Raw genomic sequence first — 18,454 nt, 5'->3', positions numbered from 1 at the left:
AACGAGAAGTTTGAGTTCAAATGCTGGGAAACGTCTTAAAGCGCATGTGAATGAACAGTCTGTGGGTGAGCGGGGAAACCATTCGCTAGAGCCCACGTAAATACATTAGACAAGCTGGTAGGCACCCGTCCAAAGGTGCATTACATTGAGCACAAACGTCTCCAGTTGCGTGCTTGCAAACTCCAACTTTTGCATCACATTAAGCATGAGGATCACAGCAGATGATGTGATTTTGCTGTTGAAATATTGCGTTGTACAGACGTAAACAACGACTACCTCAGTGCAGTGATGAATCTGTCGGTGTCTGTGAAAAGTTAGCCGACGTAAGTGTCGGGCGATGAATATGGGAAGTGAGACAAGAAGAAGTGGCTGAGTCTTAAACAGACACCTAAAATTAATCTCTCTCTCTCTCTCTCTCTTATATATATACATTCTCCACAGTGATATTATGCGTATGTTACCACATCTCTCCAACAGCCGTTTCGTTTGCGTTGGACTGGAAGAAGTGACCCATTACCCCGCGCCCTGAGTTTCCCGATACGACTGACTGGGGATTGGGGCTTTATGAAGGACATTGTTTACAGAACAAAGGTTCGAGATCTCGTAGATTTGAGGATTTGAGACAATAGGTCTACACAGCAGTAGAGGCCATAACAACTACCAAGCTTATGAACATGTGGCGAGAGGTGGAGTACCTTTTCTGTATCTGTTGAGCTACTCGTATAAACGGTGATCACATTGAACATACCAACATGCCAAAAATGTTTGAACTACTGAAAACAAATATAAACCTTGATACGTAATGAAATATAAATAGATGTTTTATATATCTCTAGCCCGGATATGCTGTATGTAAACAAATTATCCACTGCGTACTGTCGCATCGAATTAGTTCGCGTCCACACATAGATGACACAGTTAACAGACTCCCAAAGCGGGCTGTTGCTGTTGCCCCAGCAGCAGAGACATCAGTGAACTGCATGCACTTATTGACATTTTCCACGTTCAAACGGTGCCCACACTGAGCACCAGTAATGTGAGCTAAACGCTTTTATAGATGTTCTATACAGTGAGTTGTGTCATGTCTCTCTGTGTTGTAGTTTTCATGCAGTCGTCTTCTGAAGCTCCAGTGGTACTGTTCTTATGAATAACCGTGCACGTATTCATTTAATTTTATTATTGGTGCTGTGGTATTTACTCCGAAAACTGGCATAATGCAGTCCTACACACCAGCTTGTCCAGTGGACATCTTTTCATCTCTGCGTAACTATTACAGCCTGTACTGCAATCAAGGCTTTGTCTCCTCCCACTACTTTCAGTTCCCAACCTCCCTACAGTATTAAACTGACAGTTCCCTGATGCCTAAAAATATGTCCTATCAAGCAATACGTTCTATTAGTAAACTCGTGCTGCAATTTTTTTTTTCAGTAGTTTGATTCAGTACTTCCTCATCAGTTATTCGATCTATTTATACAATTCTCAGCATCCTTCTGTAGCACCACCTTTCAATAGTTTATACTCGCTTCATGTCTGAACTGCTTGTTTAAACAATGTTTTTCACCTCATCATAAGTTCTTTCAATCTCTTCATCAATTGCGGAGCTAGTAAGCATATAAAATTATATTACTGTGGTTCATGTTGGCTTTGTACGTGTCTTGGCTGCTATAATGTGTTTGCTATGGTGTTCATAGTAACTTACATGCATTCCTGTTTACTCATTCATTACTAGTTCTAGTTCTGCGCTATTGCTATTTAATTTTATGTCGGTAACCTTGTACCAACCTTATCAGAAGTCCTGTTCTTCCTGCCACTGCGCTTTACTAATTACTAGTACAATTTAAACCTGTCACATTCCCTTTTTAAAATCTGTAACCCACTTACCAAACTGAGGAATCTTACATTCCACAGCTGACCTGTAGCAGAGAAGTTTTGTTTCTCCTGGTACGTTTATGAATTATATAATTATTTGATAATTTTACAGTAAAGTCTCACCTCAAATAACACAAACATAATCTATTTCTTAAACAAGTGATATAACAGCCCTTTTATTTTTCTTATGTCACAACCACACGTACATTGCACAATGCCATAACCAGTTTCGGTCAGACATTGGTCATATTCGGTCTAAATGCCACGCTGCGATTTGTAATGTAACATTCGTATTCAGCGTATGCCTATCATATGTGGGATTGCTCGTTCCACAAGATTCTCGGGCAGTACGAGTGTGAGAGTAGATTCAACGACCGGTAATATGTGATACCCTATTTAAGTTCAGGTCTACGTTACAAACAGGTTCGTGGCTGTGTTGGTAACAGTCTGTTGCGTCCTGAGTATAAAAGTTTATTTATATGTGGGTTGCCCCCCCCCCCCCCCCCCCCCGCCAATATACAACAGCCAACACGCAACGAGAGGAAGGTGTCTGAAACACAACTACATTAACATTCATATTTTATGACTGGGCCGTCAGAAGTGTTAACACTCCAATCAAACAAACTTTACTTGCGCTTTTAGCAGAAAATTATCACATTACAATCTTAAGCAAGCTTAACATATTGATGGCAACAACACAGATTTTTCATAGTAACTTGAAGCACAAACATCTCACAACTGTAGCTCAAATAAAAGTGGGGTTTACGCTTTGTGTGTAGAAATGAGTTCCATCACCACTACCAGTTGCCAGTATGGCCCAGCATTCCGCCTATTTAAACAATGTACAGTCCACCAAATTTCCAGTCGGAGTGAAAGCCACCTGTCTCTAAAGAAGTGACCGCCGCCAGAAGTGAGTAGTACCAAGCACCCACTAGGAGTGACCGCAAATCACTGGCAGATGGCACACTTCACAAAAAATCTCCAGCCAATTACAGGGAGCTCATTCCCTCCCGCTGCCTATTTTTTACATTATTTTTCAGTGTTTGCTTCTGTTAAATTTCTTAGAAGCTTTTTTAACTGTTGGTGTGTGACTATCCTCCAATTTCTAATTTTGCACGCAGTCTCAACTAGGTACCCCAGGGAGCATTCCGTGTCCTTGCTGCTAGCAGAAGCAAATCAGCGCCAACGTTTTGTACTCTTAGGGGGGGAGGGGGGGGGGGGGGGCAGGCGGGGCTACTTTCAAAAACGTGCGGTGTTTTCGTCTGCAGGCGGTACCGCTCCCTCATGGAACGCGCCCTGCTCAGCATACATAAAACAAAATGCTCAGAATACACGTCTTTAATTGAATTTTTATAGCGGAATGGGAGCACTGTAACGTTACAATATGCACACCCATCGACGGAAGTAAAGTGCGGATCACAATCATAATCTTCAACGTTAACTCCAACCTCGTTACTACAAGATGTTTCTTAATAGCATCGCAAGGGTGGCAAGTGATAATAATAATAATAATAATAATAATAACAGCAATTGCACAACAGCATCTAGTAGGTTCAATGAATACTTCTCATCAGTTATAATCACACTATTTGTTGCTTCAACAGAGTAAATTAATTCATTAATGCTTCACTTGCAATTGTTTACCACACAGTTTCTAAAAGTAAACATCGTCAGCTGCAATAATGACAGTCGAAGTTGTTAACGACGTTGTCGTGGTTAGGTGGTTACTTCATTATTCAAATCAACGCAGTTCCAATGCTCAATCAGCTCAGCGCCTAAGAACTGAAAAAAATCGTTTTCAAAGCCCCTTCCAACAGCCATTTTCTGGGCATGTCAAATAATTAATAAGCATCACTATCCAAGTGGACATTATCATAGGAAATAACTATGTATAATGTCAAAAACATGACAAGCCGACAGTAGCGTACCCCTACGAGTATATGGCCTACACAAACAAGGCTTCTTCAGCCAGGAAAATATATTTGTACAGTATATGGACTATCGTAAAGATTTGAGGCATTCAGTATCATATGTTCTTGGTTCATATAATCCAATTGAAAGTGACCATATTTTCAGTTTTATTTAGGTCTCCAAGAAACATAAAGCACAACATTATTGCGCAACAGACGGTATGCTCATTACGATAATACTGTAAAGTAACAGGACAAGCTAGTAATACCACTTTTTCATCTTTTTGCAAGTACTTTTCATTTTAAATTTACTACATGTAGTACTTTTAAACGTTGTTGCCATTGGTGTTTCTCCTGTACCGTCGCTACACCGTAAGCTTTTATCATGTCGATACTAAACATCAAACAATATCTTGTTCGACGATTATGAGTTGACCTCCGCCCTGGTAACGAGCGTGATCTGCTTATTAACTTTGAATATATTTGTGTGAAAAGATTATTTAAATTTTACAGTTCATTATAGTCTAACTTATAATTTTTAATCTGATTCGCGCACTATTATTTTGTGTAGCAAACGAATGTCCAGAGTGGCCATGATAACTTTTCTGATTAATTGCTCTATCTCAATTGAACTAGAACAAATATAACAGGGAACAAGCAGAACTTAGCGTAGCAAAATGAACCTCCTACAAGCTGGAAACGAAGTTGTGGAAAGAAGCAACGAGCGTAAATTAATGTCTTTAATGGCAGTTCGAGAAAAAAATTGACCGGTTTGGCTAACTTTGCGATGATACATCGTGACAAAATTGGAATCGAATTTACATGAGCAAACTTAGTCGAGATAAGACTACAACTCCTACTGCATTACGATACATCAGTGCAAAAGAATTCAGAATAGATAAAGGAGATAGGAAAACTGACGTTTGAACCTCTGACGAACATTTGTGACACTGAACATTAATGAAGTGTATGCATCAATTTCCTTTTGTATCATCATCTTCTGACTTATCCTTGATATTGTCAATGTAGTTAAATAAAGAGGAATTTCAACAAAGAATTGATGGACTCAGTACAGTACAGAGCAAGTATGAAATTAGGAACAGATAACTGATACTGTAAGACTCAAATGGTAAAGGGTTAATATGATGAAAGGAAGGCCATGACCATTAACAACAGCTTTATTCCATCAATTACTTTGCTGTACTTGGCAAGTTGGAGTGACGATCAGTGAGCCCAGTCATTTCTGACCTACGACAGTATAACGAAAAACGCAAACGATTCATATAATGACATCTGATTAATGGAAAATGGAAAAAAGCTTCTTGGAATAACACGAATTGACAAGAAGGTGAATAAACTGGAAGACAAAGACAAGAGTTGAGAATGTCTTGAACTGAAAATAAGATAGGAGGGACACACGGTTAAGTGAACTGACGGATGATGGGGTAATAAAATTCATTGCCAGGTTCCTCATGATAAGAAACAATCTAACTGACAAGCTAACTACAACATCAGAAAACAGTGAAACCTGCAGCGAATACTCTGATATGTAAATTTTACTCTGTGGTTATAAGGAACATCAAATTTCCACAAGGGTTTTCCATAACCTTCTCTGCTACCACAAGAGCGCTGCTACCAGTTTATAATAGAACGATATTACATTAGGGGAATGCGCATGCTTTTACGTGGCCTTCTCAATATGAGTTTTTGATGGGGGGCGGCATGATCAACTTGAAGATTTAATAGTCGTTTTCCTACTGTTCAGTTCAGGTAACTGAACAACACAAATTTCCGTTCAGCGATTGTTTAGGTTTCCAAGTATTCTCAATATACCGGTTTTTATTATCTGTATTAGAAGGCACAAATTAACGCGAAAGCGTAAAATCTGCCAAACTCAACTATTGTCAATACCATTAACTTCAAAAAAAGGCAACGGCCTTGCCGCAGTGGTAACACCGGTTCCCGTCAGATCACCGAAGTTAAGCGCTGTCGGGCTTGGCTAGCACTTGGATGGGTGACCATCCGGTCTGTCGAGCGCTGTTGGCCAGCGGGGTGCACTCAGCCCTTGTGAGGCAAACTGAGGAGCTCCTTGACTGAGAAGTAGCGGCTCCGGTCCTGTAAACTGACATACGGCCGGGAGAACGGTGTGCTGACCACACGTCCCTCCATATCCGCATCCAGTGACGCCTATGGGCTGAGGATGACACGGCGTCCGGTCGGTACCGTTGGGCCTTCATGGCCTGTTCGGGACGAGTTTAGTTTTAGTTTTATTATCTTCAAAAAGTATGGTGGAGGTGGGAAATGTGTCTCCGTTGAATGAGCACAATATGTCAGCTAAGCACTGCTGGGGAAATCTAACACCGTCCTCTTTTCAGGCTTCCCGGGGACTGCAGATGTCTTCAGGAGCAATGCGCCCAGACTGTGGAAGCTTACGGTACCATGCAGCTGCAGATCTGGACGGATATAAAACACAGGCTAGACATTACCTTCAAAGATCATGTAGAAGTAGCTTTTTATATAACACCCTTTTATAACTATGTATGTCTCAGTGAGTATGTAATGTATTTATTCATACTATGAGAGAATCTACCGAAATACGTAGGTCTAAGTGTAGGCATAGCGAGTTTTTTTCCTCGCGTACTTGCTCTTTTCCAGTTAGCCTCCAACTGTATTACGTCGCTTCACTCACAGAAGTACTGAATGTGTTACATTGTAAAGGATCCACCCCAATAATATTAAATTGTTAACCGCGCGCCACATTGCAAAGGTGAATATATATGGTGCAGATCTTATAAAAATTATTTAGACGACGGAGTTGCCACAGGACCTGTGCATACAACTTCAAATACGATTAGTGGGATTTATGCAATAATAACAAAATATTAAATATACCTTGAGTTTCATTTTCCTTTTGTAGCCTTGCACAAAATATTAGAATACATGGCGTGTAACGCTTTCATAACACAAATTCATTGACATTTAGGTCAATTAGGATTACTTCTTCAATAAATTACTACATTGCCGACCTTCGATTATTTGCGTATTCTTTTACTTAAAGGCGGAACAGTACTCTCGTTACACAGTAGCTCTCTACAGACTTCCGATTAAGACTGCTAATTGATACTTTTCGTCTTCCACTGCAGAAAGGAGAAACGTAAAAAGGAAGAGGCAGAGCTGTACGTGCTATGTTTGTACCTTATCACTCTCTCGGGGCGAGGTCAATCGCTGAATTAATACTTTGACATTTTGTTAAAAACTTTACAAACATAATTTATACTCACGATGGAGGTGGCAAGCATATGTTACAGCTGCCGAAATTCAATATTGTTTTTTAACGTGATTATGTTATCTACGAAAATATAAAAAAATATTACTAAGGCCTCTATATGAATAATGCTATCTGTGCCTGTAAAGTGACTTAAAAGAATTATAATCATAAATGCAACAGTAAATGCAAATCAGACCTCCAGTACACGCTTCAGTCGTTAATATTATGAACGATACTTCCTTCAAGAATCACTACAGTACACCCGATTCGTGCTTAAATACACCGTACATCACAATCATATTACAGAAACATACCTCAAAAGAATGGTTAATGGAATCTCCAAAATCGAAAAGTGAGTGATCCCTATTGACATTCATCGGTATACATGCGACAGCATGTTCGAAAACGCCGCGTATAAGAACGGAATTTTCTCATGCTCATATCTTCTGTTTTGTTGGTGACAAAAAGGTAGGTGTTTTCGATAGCCCTTCGGCTGGGGACCATTTTTACACCCAGCGTAAGGATCGTCTTAGCTTCATTATCCTATAGTACAGGGTCAAATTAGGAATATCACACACTTCCTACTGCTTAGGCAAATGGGGCAAACAGATTGATCTTCTTGCATTTGATGTGGTTTACGGTGGGCTTGATGGGACTTACGGAGGTACAATCACTTCTTGGGCGGTTTCTCGCGAAACACCACAAAAAAGGGGTTTTTACTATATTTTCGCCGTCACCAGCGGACCTAAATCCAGCCGAGGATTCCAAGACAGCTATACGCAGCAATGAGCTGAAGTTTGTACGATATATTCCTAAGATTCATATCTCGAACAGCCTTGAAAAATTTCTTGGTGTCTTTATCTGTTTCCAAGATACAGAGTGTCAAAGTTAACTTACTTCAACACGTAAAATCCGGTATGAGGCGAAATCTAAATAATAAATAACAGCAGAAAAATGCTCAGATTCTGTGTATTCTCTAGGCATTTATCTAGAAGGGCCATCTCCCAGTTTTCAGAAATCTTTATCGGATGTCGAGAAACACGCAAAATTTTTTTTTTGTTTTTTTTTTTCGTGCCAATTCCAGCCGCAGGTTCCAGGGCGTCTATGCACGGCAAATGATTGCAATTTTTACGATATATTCCGAAGAGCCCGATCTGGAACAAGCTTGACAGTTCTCTTTGAATCTCTGTATCTCGCAAACGGATAAAGATACGAAGTCATGCTACTTGTACACGTAAACTCCGGTGTGAGGCGGAAACGTAGTTCATGAAGTGAAGTATCACGGAGAAATATGCCGTAGAGTATCTCACTTATCATCTGCGAACTCCATGTTTTAGTTTTGAAGCACATGCCCCTTTTTCCTCCTTGTTGTAGTGTTGAAGCACATGCCTTTATTTTCATCGCGTAAAATCCGGCCGGAGCGTAAAATTGGTTTTCCATTATTTCAGTCTCACGTAAGTAAACTATCTAAATTTTACTTACCAATACATTTATTTTAATCTGAGTTATGTGCCCTATTGCATCAGGGAAAAGAAAGGAACCAGCGGAAAATACTCCTTTCGGAGCACAAAAGATTGGAATGCGTTCCTGTTTATTTAAAGGACTCTGACTGAAAAGTGGAGTACCAGCTGCCTCATTCTACCATCCTCAACATCTTCAATAATTTTCCCAAAAATTTTGGAATGCGAAAAAAGTTGCGCTTTTTTGTACTGAGAGAGAATAAGAGAATAGCAGTGGCACAGAGCGGAAAAGTAATAAATACTAGAAGATAGTAGACAGTGGGTGTACCAAGGAGACAAAGGCATGTGAGAGAAAGAGAGGGACACAATGGCAATGGAACATAGTTGACAGTGACTACAGTGCTAGGCAAAGAGTAAAGGAGCAGTGACAGGGCGGGAAGGAATAAAAATGGTTCAAATAGCTCTGAGCACTATGGGACTTAACATCTGTGGTCATCAGTCCCCTAGAACTTAGAACTACTTAAACCTAACTACCCTAAGGACATCACACACATCCATGCCCGAGGCAGGATTCGAACCTGCGATCGTAGCGGTCACGCGGTTCCAGACTGAAGCGCCTAGAACCGCACGGCTACACCAGCTGGCGGGAAGGAATAAAAAAGAGAGAGAGGAAGTTGGTGGGAGCCAGTGATAATGACAACGAGGAAGAGAGAGATAGTGATAGCAACATTGGGAAGGATGGAATGAGATAATTAGTAGTAAGAGAAAGCAAGAGAGAGACAGTGACAGTGAGAAGAGTCTGTAGTAGTAGGACACAATGAAGGGGACTGTGGCTGTAACGCAGGACACGAGGACAGAGAGACACAAAAGAGATAATGAAAATGAGTTGAGCTGAATGAGTGAGTGAGAAAGGGCATGTGGGTATGAGCGACTTACAGCGATGGACTATGAGGTGTGAGTGAGATAAAATTAGTGGATCGTGTGTCAGTCTGTGGTGAGTTTCATGTTTAAACAGTGCGAATATGTTGGCATGTCAGAGGTTTTGGGAAAATTTTTAAAGGTGCTGAGGAAGATAGAATGAGGTTGCTGTTACCCCACTTTTTAGTCAGAGTCTTTCAAATGCACAGGAACATATTTGCATTTTTTGTGCTCCTGAAGACGCATTTTTTCCGCTGTTGCTGTCATACGTGAACGATGGGTTAGGATAGTGAAGTACAGATACCGGATGGAGGGTGTTAATATTATCATCTGCAAGTGGTTTACGGTATTCGCCGTTTGCTGCATCCAATAACCTGAAAGTATGTATATAATACTACATTGACGTCCCTCAGCTGCCTGTGACCATGGTTCCCTCCAGCCCTTACCCCATATTGTCCTCGGATATCTTCTTCTTCGTCTGTCAGAAGGCATCCGGTTTAAATTTATGGGCCCCAATCTTTCTCAGGTATTACCACCACGCCAGCGTATTTCATTCTATCCCTTCCGTAATATCTCCAGTCAGCATTATTTCTTTTATAACTGTATTTGGCAAATGTTTCAATTGCGTTATTCTACGAGTTCTGCTCATCACAATTCCAGATTTTGCAACTTCCTCTCTTGTTTATTGCTAACGTCTTACCGACGAGGTGGCGCAATGGTTAGCACACTGGACTCACATTCGGGAGGATGACGGTTCAAACCCACGTTATACTCATTTACCCCGCTCTTATATCAGATAGGAAAAGCAATTAAATCTCTTCGTAGTGTAAAACCATACGTAGTTTACTGACACATTATTAAGTCTATAAACACATTACGAAAATTTTGAAGTGAAATAGTTTATAAGTCAATTGAATATTAACACCAAACTTGACTATCTACAACATTTTTAGTTTTCGCTCCAAGCCCAAGAATAAATAAATTCTTGTGCAAGTTTCGTAAAGTTGTCCAACAGCAACATACGCTACCGCCAATCCATCTCGCATGACTTAATAGACTACGTGATTTGATTGAAACTTGACCAAGCGTTCCCTCCCATACCCCCACTCGCATCCCCATCCGTAGGACTGCTACTGTGTCCTAGTTCCACAGTAATTTTTTATTCACATTAGTAAGTCATACAAGCACCAAGTCTGACTGAAACTGGTCCAAGTGTTGCAGAGTTAATCCCTGCATATCGCCTCGTATCACCACGAAACCCAAAGCTAGAAATGTTTAGAATAACTTACCACCACAAAAATTTTTCCTACGTAATTAGCCATAGGTCTAATAAGTTAGGTTTATATTTCACAACGCGTTCCAGAGTTATGGTTGCAGAGTTAATCCCTGCCTATCGTCTCGTATCACCATGAATCCCAAAGCTAGAAATGTTTAGAATTACTTACCACCACAATAATTTTCCTACGTAATTAGCCATAGGTCTACTTTTAGGTCTATATTTCACCACACGTTCCAGAGTTATGGTTTCCCTGCTGGTGCTGGGTGTGTCCCAATGCAATAGTATTTTCTTTCCAAATCTTCAGACATAAGAGTACCAAGTTTGGATGAAATTGCTTCAAATGTTATGTTTTAGATGTCACCTCTTCCTACAGCCAGTCAACCAAAACGGTTAAGTGCCATTCGTACTATTAACAATCTCTGTAGCAATCGTGGAAACAATTGCATCGGCGCTAATACATTTGGCTTTCGATTATTTCTAGATCTCTCCCACTTCACACCACTACACTCCCTAGGGATGCTAGGGGCATCTTACCTGAACAGCATAATTTTTCAGACAAGATTTTGAAGGCGAGACACATAAAAACTGCATTCCTTTTATTTCGTAAACGGTGCAATATATCGCAAGGATGTGGAGGTATGTCCACCGGGGACGTGTCATCATATGTTGGAACACCTTGAGATTTGTTTGCCCTAACTGTTCAATATTACAATCACACATTCCAGCTTGCAAAACTTCGCGAAGTTGGAACTGTCGCATCTCCAGGGGGCTGTGGTCAGTGATATAACCATTCCCTTCCACGTCTGGTGATTTTTGTCCAGCAATATAACCATTTCCTTAATTACCGCTCCCAGCGTGCCAGGGTTTGTGTCAAAATTTTCGTGGGTTTTTATGCACTGCTCCGTCCTTATGACGAGTACACGGTGCAGTTAGAAAGAATGGGGAGATCGGTCCAATTTTCGAAGTATAACCTGCAAACTCACTCTTCCTGCTGCCGCAGAGGTGACAAGACTTGAACATCGGTGATCGCTGCTTAAATGTGTCACAGGGCTGCATGACTCCGAAAACTGGTGGCTTCGTTTGCAGAAATGTTGCGTTCAACTTCTATGGAATGTCGTGGCTACGGGAGTTCGGTTTACTGAATTTGATTTGGCGTTGTGTTGTGGGTTTGAAGAATTGAGGTACCGCATGTCCTATGAACAGAGAACACCAGTCCTCGCTTTGTAGTTACCCACGTTATTTATAGCTGTTTCTCACTTATTTTTTTCGCGTTATCGTGATGCTTTTATGAATTGGTCCTTCAGTTAAATGACTTTGTAGTAGCTGGAATAGGCCATTTCAGATACCGCGTGTTCATGTTACGTTTTGTCTGCTCGAGGATTTATTAACTCATATTCCTAACTTGTAGCACTGTTAACCTGATTGAAAAAGTTTGGCAATACAGAGAGGACCTAGGAACGAGGAACATTACTTTTAATGAGCGATGAACATCTTATTAAAGTATTTCAAATAAATAAATTTACAACTTCAATCAGTGGATTGAGCTTCTGTATGACTCATATAAATATTACCCTGTTTCGTTTGTGAGAATGGGAATATATTGGTGCCCTAGTAATTTAGGAAGATGGTTATACAGATCTTGAAACGAGGACCTGATTAAATCTACTGCAATAGTTACACGAGTTTCATGTTGTTGTTGTTGTTGTTGTGGTCCTCAGTCCTGAGACTGGTTTGATGCAACTCTCCATGCTACTCTATTCTGAGTTTCATGGTTAGCAACAATTGACACGTTTCAAATAACTGTTCACTGAATTTAGATTGCGTTACCTGTTGGCATAGTATAGATGAATATACATACAGATTGCACAAATAATTCGAAGTTATCACATTGCGTATGGTGATGGGGTTCACATTTGCGTAAATTAAGAATTCAGATTGCACAAATGAATGTAATAGCTGTATACAAACAGGTAGATGTATTAACAGTACCGATATGCATTCGTAGAGATTACAAGGTTTTTAGCAAATGACAATAGCTAGAGGACACGAAATCTTGTTGCATGGGTGATATTCCCAACTCTTGTGCCATCCAAGATACTAAATAAAGTTTTTTTTTTTTTTAATCGTTGGGTTTGTTATGGAAGGGCGTGGGGACAGCACATCGCTCTCGCGGTCGTTGTCAAGTTTCTTGACCTTGGAACCACTAACATTCAATCAAGTAGCTCCTCAGATGGTCTCCTGAGACTGAGTGCCCACTGTTCCAGTCCTCTCACCAAGGGAAAAGTCCTTCGCACTACTGGGAACTGAACCCGGGTCCTCCGCAAGGCAGTCAACCGCGCTGACTACTCAGCTACGGTGGCAGACTTAACCGTTTTAGCCACACGTCAAAATTTCCTTCCTGTCTACTTATTATGATTCGCCAAAAACTCTGTTTCGATATCTTGAACTGTTCATAAAATAAAACGGTTGCAAGTTGCAAATGGTTCACCTTATACATGTAGCAATATTAGTTGAAATTGCTCCAGTCATTCCACAATTATGCTTTCGTGTCACTAGATTCCATTTTCCAAATTCACAAAAACAAACTTTTTCGCGGGAATATCATACCGCACTGTAATTGTCTCCCGATACTGAGTCTTATCTGTGTCAAGCCTGGTTGAATTTGTTTAAAAATTACTGCGGAAGTTCCAGAGAAGTACGACTGCCACCCACAAAAAAAAGACAAACACACTTGGAGGCAATATTGCAGTGATTCTGCGTGGCATGCTTTCGATCGTCCTTATTATATATCCGGAAATAGATCGCTCAAAATGCCTACTTGCAGGTCCCGCATTTCCCATAATTTATGATGATGATGTTTGCTTTGTGGAGCGCTCAGCTGCACGGTCATCAGTGACCAATAATTCATGTGGCAGTACCTTGTTGGCACGGAACTGGCGCCAGATAGTGTCCCAGACGTAATCTATCGTGTTCGGGTCAGGCGAATTTGGTGACCAAAACATAAACATGAGTGCCCCTCAAATCACTGTAGCACGATAATGGTTTCGTGACATGGACAGGTATCTTATTGGAAGGTGCCATCAGCTCTTGCACCGGCCTGCGTCTGTGGCATGGTGCATGTTTCAAGCACTCGTTCGTTTAGATGACGGTGCACTCTGGAATAACAGTCGATGGGTTGTAACAACAAATTTGATTTCCAACGAGGCGACGCGTTTCAATTGATCTGTGGTCCAGGTTCAACGATCTTGTGATCACTCAAATGCAATTGATGACGTCGTCGAGTCAGCATGGAAACATGTAGAGGTCGTCTTCTGAGGAATCACATGATCAACAAGGCGCGCTGGACGGTGTGCTCTGAAACACTGGTGCCTGCACCGCCTTTGTCTCTATAGTCAGATCCGAAGCAGATCGCACCCCATCCTGCTTTACAGAGTAGCGAAGCTTCCGAGATCGACGCGCTGTCATGAGGCAAGGACGTCCAACGATTTCTAGTCTACTCGTGATTTCGCTATCCTACAACCACTTTCCACATATGTTATCGCCTGTAGTACGCTAACAGTCGACCAGCTTCGTCATTTCCTAGATCCTCGTTATCAGGCACCGGGCCACAACGATATGCCCTGTGTCAAAGTCGCTTAGGTCAGTGGATTTCCCTATTTGTGGCCCCTATAACATGACTCCACACTCGCTCTGCTCCGCTTATTTACACTCATGCTCATAAATTAAGGATAATGCTGATACATGGTGAAACAACGCTCTGGTGGGCGGTTTCAGGGTTTAAATCACCTCGGGGTATGACCATGCGGTGCAATTGACCTGCGGTCGTCGCACGGTGGCGCTGGCAGCAGTCCACATACGCAGAGGTGTGTTGGTGCATGTCAGAGTACGGTGCAGCGAGTAAGTGTGCAGACGTTTTCAGGCCGGCTAATGGTGACTGTGTTGAAAATGGCTCAAAGAACACATATTGATGACGTTATGAGAGGTAGAATACTAGAGCGACTGGAGGCTGTTCAAACACAGCAGGTCGTAGCACGGGCCCTCCGTGTGCCAGAAAGTGTGATCTCACGATTATGGCAATGATAACAGCAGACAGGAAACGTGTCCAGGCGCTACAATACGAGACGTCCACAGTGTACAACATAACAAGAAGACCGATATCTCACCATCAGTGCCCGCAGACGGCCACGGAGTACTGCAGGTAGCCTTTATCGGGACCTTGCCGCAGTCAATGGAACAGCTGTCGCCAGACACACAGTCTACAGACGACTGAACAGACATGGTTTATTCGCCCGGAGACCTGCAAAGTGCATTCCACTGTCCCTGATCACAGGAGAGCCCGTAAAGCTTGGTGTCAAGAACACAGTACATGGTCATTGGAACAGTGGTCCCATGTTACGTTTACGGACGAGTCCAGGTATAGTCTGAACAGGCATCTCGCCGGGTTTTCATCTGGCGTGAGCCAGGAACCAGATACTAACCCCTTAATGTCCTTGATAGGGACCTGTATGGAGGTCGTGGTGTGACGGTGTGGGGTGAGATTATGATTGGTGCACGTACAGCCCTGCATGTCTTTGACAGAGGAACTGTAACTGGTCAGGTGTATCGGGACATCATTTTGCACCAGTATGTCCGCCTTTTCAGGGATGCAGTGGGTCCCACCTTCCTCCTGATGGATGATAACGCACGACCCCACCGAGCTGCCATCGTGGAGGAGTACATTGAAACATATCAGGCGAATGGAGTGGCCTGCCTTTTTCCAGACCTAAACCCCATCGAGCACGTCTGGGATGCTCTCGGTCGACGCACGTCTTCAAACCCCCAAGGACACTTCAGGAGCTCCGACATGCACTGGTGCAAGAATGGGAGGCTCTACCCCAGCAGCTGATCCAGAGCATGCCAACCCGTTGGCCGGCTTGTGTACGTGTGCATGGTGATCATATCCCATATTGATGTCGCGGGACACTCGTAGGAAACAGTGGCATTTTGTAACACGTATGTTACGGGAGGGTTTTCTCAACTTATCACCATGGACTTACAGATCTGTGTCGAGTGTGTTCCCTACGTGCCAATGCTATTAGCGCCAGTTTTATGTAGAGCCACGTTGTGTGGCACCACATTCTGCAATTATCCTTAATTTATGAGCATGAGAGTAGTGTCCTTTCAGCGTCACATGCCGCAGTACCACCAGGCGACATTCGATCTTGCGATGGTAGCGAGTCATAATGTTTTGGCTCGTCAGTATATATATTTGCTCGATATACCAGTGTTGTATGGTCTTCGTGGTCTGGTTTATTCAGTGTGGTACTGACCGGATACCCATGAACCTAGGCTATTTGTGTGGGAAAGGGAACTGTCTGCGACATCCGAAGAGTAAATATCTTCTGCAACAGTAGGAGTTGATTTAAGTTTCATCAGGAGACTTGTATGAGAGCGTTTGGGAGAATATGGTAAGCATCATGGAAAGGCGGCGTCGCTAACCTCACTGTCTTCATATCGGAAGCTGATTGTTACGGCAACTGCGTAAGAAATCGGGCAGCGGGAGATACGCCAGTCCACGCCTTCGGTAGCAGGGGCGCAGAGCTGCTGGCTGGCCGCGGCGCAGCCCGCCCTGCAGAAGGCAGGGGCTCGGCTATCGCGCCGGACCCACGCCGGCGCTGCCAGCTAACCCCCGTTGCGACGGCCGCTGTCACGGTAACCTGGAGGCGTTAATTACACGCGTCACGCCCCCGCAAAGCGGAATTAAGGCTAAAGCGCCCCATCACGGCGCAGCCTTATCTCGCCCCGCCGTTTCCACAGCATCCGCCCTCTTCCGCGGAAATAATCAGCGCCGCTCTTGAAGTTACACTGCGTCGTCCATTACAACAAGAACATATCACCCGGCTTGAAGACCTCCCTACCCACAATGAATCCTTTAGCAGTTTATTAAAATTTCCTTTCTTGTCAACCATATCTAAGATCCAAACAAGGTCCATATGCCCCCTAAATTTAATACCGACCTCTCTTTCGTTCCTCCCTTACTCTCCAAATCTGTTATTCCGTCATGCCTTAAACAGGACACTCTCCAAACTCTGCACCTGCGCATCCTTCCGTAGCCACACTGCCAAATCCATCCTGCTAAAAAGTAAATAAATGCAATGAGATGTTCTCGGATTTCTTGCTGCGTCAAGGCGCAGTGTGTCTTCGCCAGAAAGTTTAAGGAGACAACGTGCCTTCCGAAACATCGCGGACGCACCGTGGACTGAAGCAGCAAGAATGCTTAGAAGATGCAACAAACCCAATAAAGAGACAACCTACATTACACTTGGCCCTCCTCTGCTGGAATATTCCTGCGCGGTGTGTGATCCTTGCCAGGTAGGATCGACGGAGGACATCGAAAAAGCGCAAAGAAGGGCAGCTCGTTTCGTGTTATCGCGCAATATGGGTGAGAGTGTCACTGATATGATACACGAGTTGGGGTGGCAGTCACTGAAACAAACGTGGCTTTTTTTCCGGCGAGATCTATTTACGAAATTTCAATCACCAACTTTCCCTTCCGAATGCGAAAATATTTTGTTGACACCCACGTACGCAGGAAGAAATAATCATCATAGTAAAATAAGATAAATCAGAGCTCGAACGGAAAGATTTAGGTGTTCCTTTTTCCCACGCTCCATTCGAGAGTGGAATAGCAGAGAAGTTGTATGAAAATGGTTCGATGAACTCTCTGCCAGGCACTCAAGTGTTAATTGCAGAGTAACCATGTAGATGTAGATGAACCGGAGATAATTTTTACAATTTTCGTTTCAGTTGTCGTTTCGGTTTCGCATTTACTTTTACGCTACGACTAGTTCCGATCAAATTTGATCAATTTCAGATCTGCGTTGTTGCATAATCAACGCGTCGAATCCACGTGGAACAGCATTCCAGCATACTGTAGATCCACATAGATAAGGCGGGTTGCTTACACAGTTACATAAGTTTGAAGATGAACCAATTTGATCAAAACCAAACGCATCATAAAAATAAATGTTTAACTGAGACGGCAAAAGAAATGATAAGTTCACAATAGCAACGTTGTCCCAGAATCTCTCTGGACGAATATATCGGCAAGAGCGAGAAGATTTTATTGCATTGACAGGATGCGACAATCTTTATTTACATGAAATAGATAATTACATAGTGAATCTCAGCCATTGGACTTAACGTCACTTCGACCCATGGGCGTAAGTTTCATTGCTTATTTCTTCACGAAACGGCTCATTTGGCCTCTCGACAATGGCACACCGCGACAATGGCCAAGTATATCAGTAAACACGTGGGTAGTGAGTCGGAATCTAACCCGGTACCTTTGCACAACGAGACCGACTCGAATCGCACACCACAATACCGGTTCGATCGGTGTTTCTGCCCACCTCTACACGAGGTAATAGAACTTATCTACACCAAGCGTCCTCTCTTCCGATTCCCATTCATAAACATTAACTCTGAATGCAGTCCTTTTTCTAAGACATCCGCTCCCCAAAAACAAAATTTCGTTTTAAGGCTGTATCTCCACCCACTCGAGCAGAAGCTAAAGCTATGGAGATAGTGTACGAGGATATAGAACTTGTAATTAAGCGTGTAAAAGGAGATGAAAATCTAATAACCATGGCTGACTGGAACATGCATTAGGATAAGAAATAAAAGACAGAGTTTCGGGATAATATGGGATCGGTAACAGGGAAGAGAAAGGAGAAAAACTAATTTAGTTGTGTAATAAATTTCAACTAGT

At 42.5% G+C, this 18,454-nt stretch overlaps 1 protein-coding gene and 1 pseudogene across 1 annotated transcript in view; both read left to right on the top strand.

Annotated features, from left to right (window-relative positions):
* The window catches only part of LOC124798950 (paired box pox-neuro protein-like), a 142,058-nt gene that overhangs the window by 98,185 nt on the left and 25,419 nt on the right, over positions 1–18,454 (top strand). The gene's annotated exons all lie outside the window — the stretch shown is intronic.
* On the top strand, positions 5,708–5,825 carry LOC124799442 (annotated as a pseudogene).

Source organism: Schistocerca piceifrons, chromosome 5, assembly GCF_021461385.2.
Source record: "Schistocerca piceifrons isolate TAMUIC-IGC-003096 chromosome 5, iqSchPice1.1, whole genome shotgun sequence".
NCBI lineage: Eukaryota > Metazoa > Arthropoda > Insecta > Orthoptera > Acrididae > Schistocerca > Schistocerca piceifrons.
Note: the sequence above shows the minus strand (reverse complement) of the source record. Positions and strands in the feature narration are given on the sequence as shown.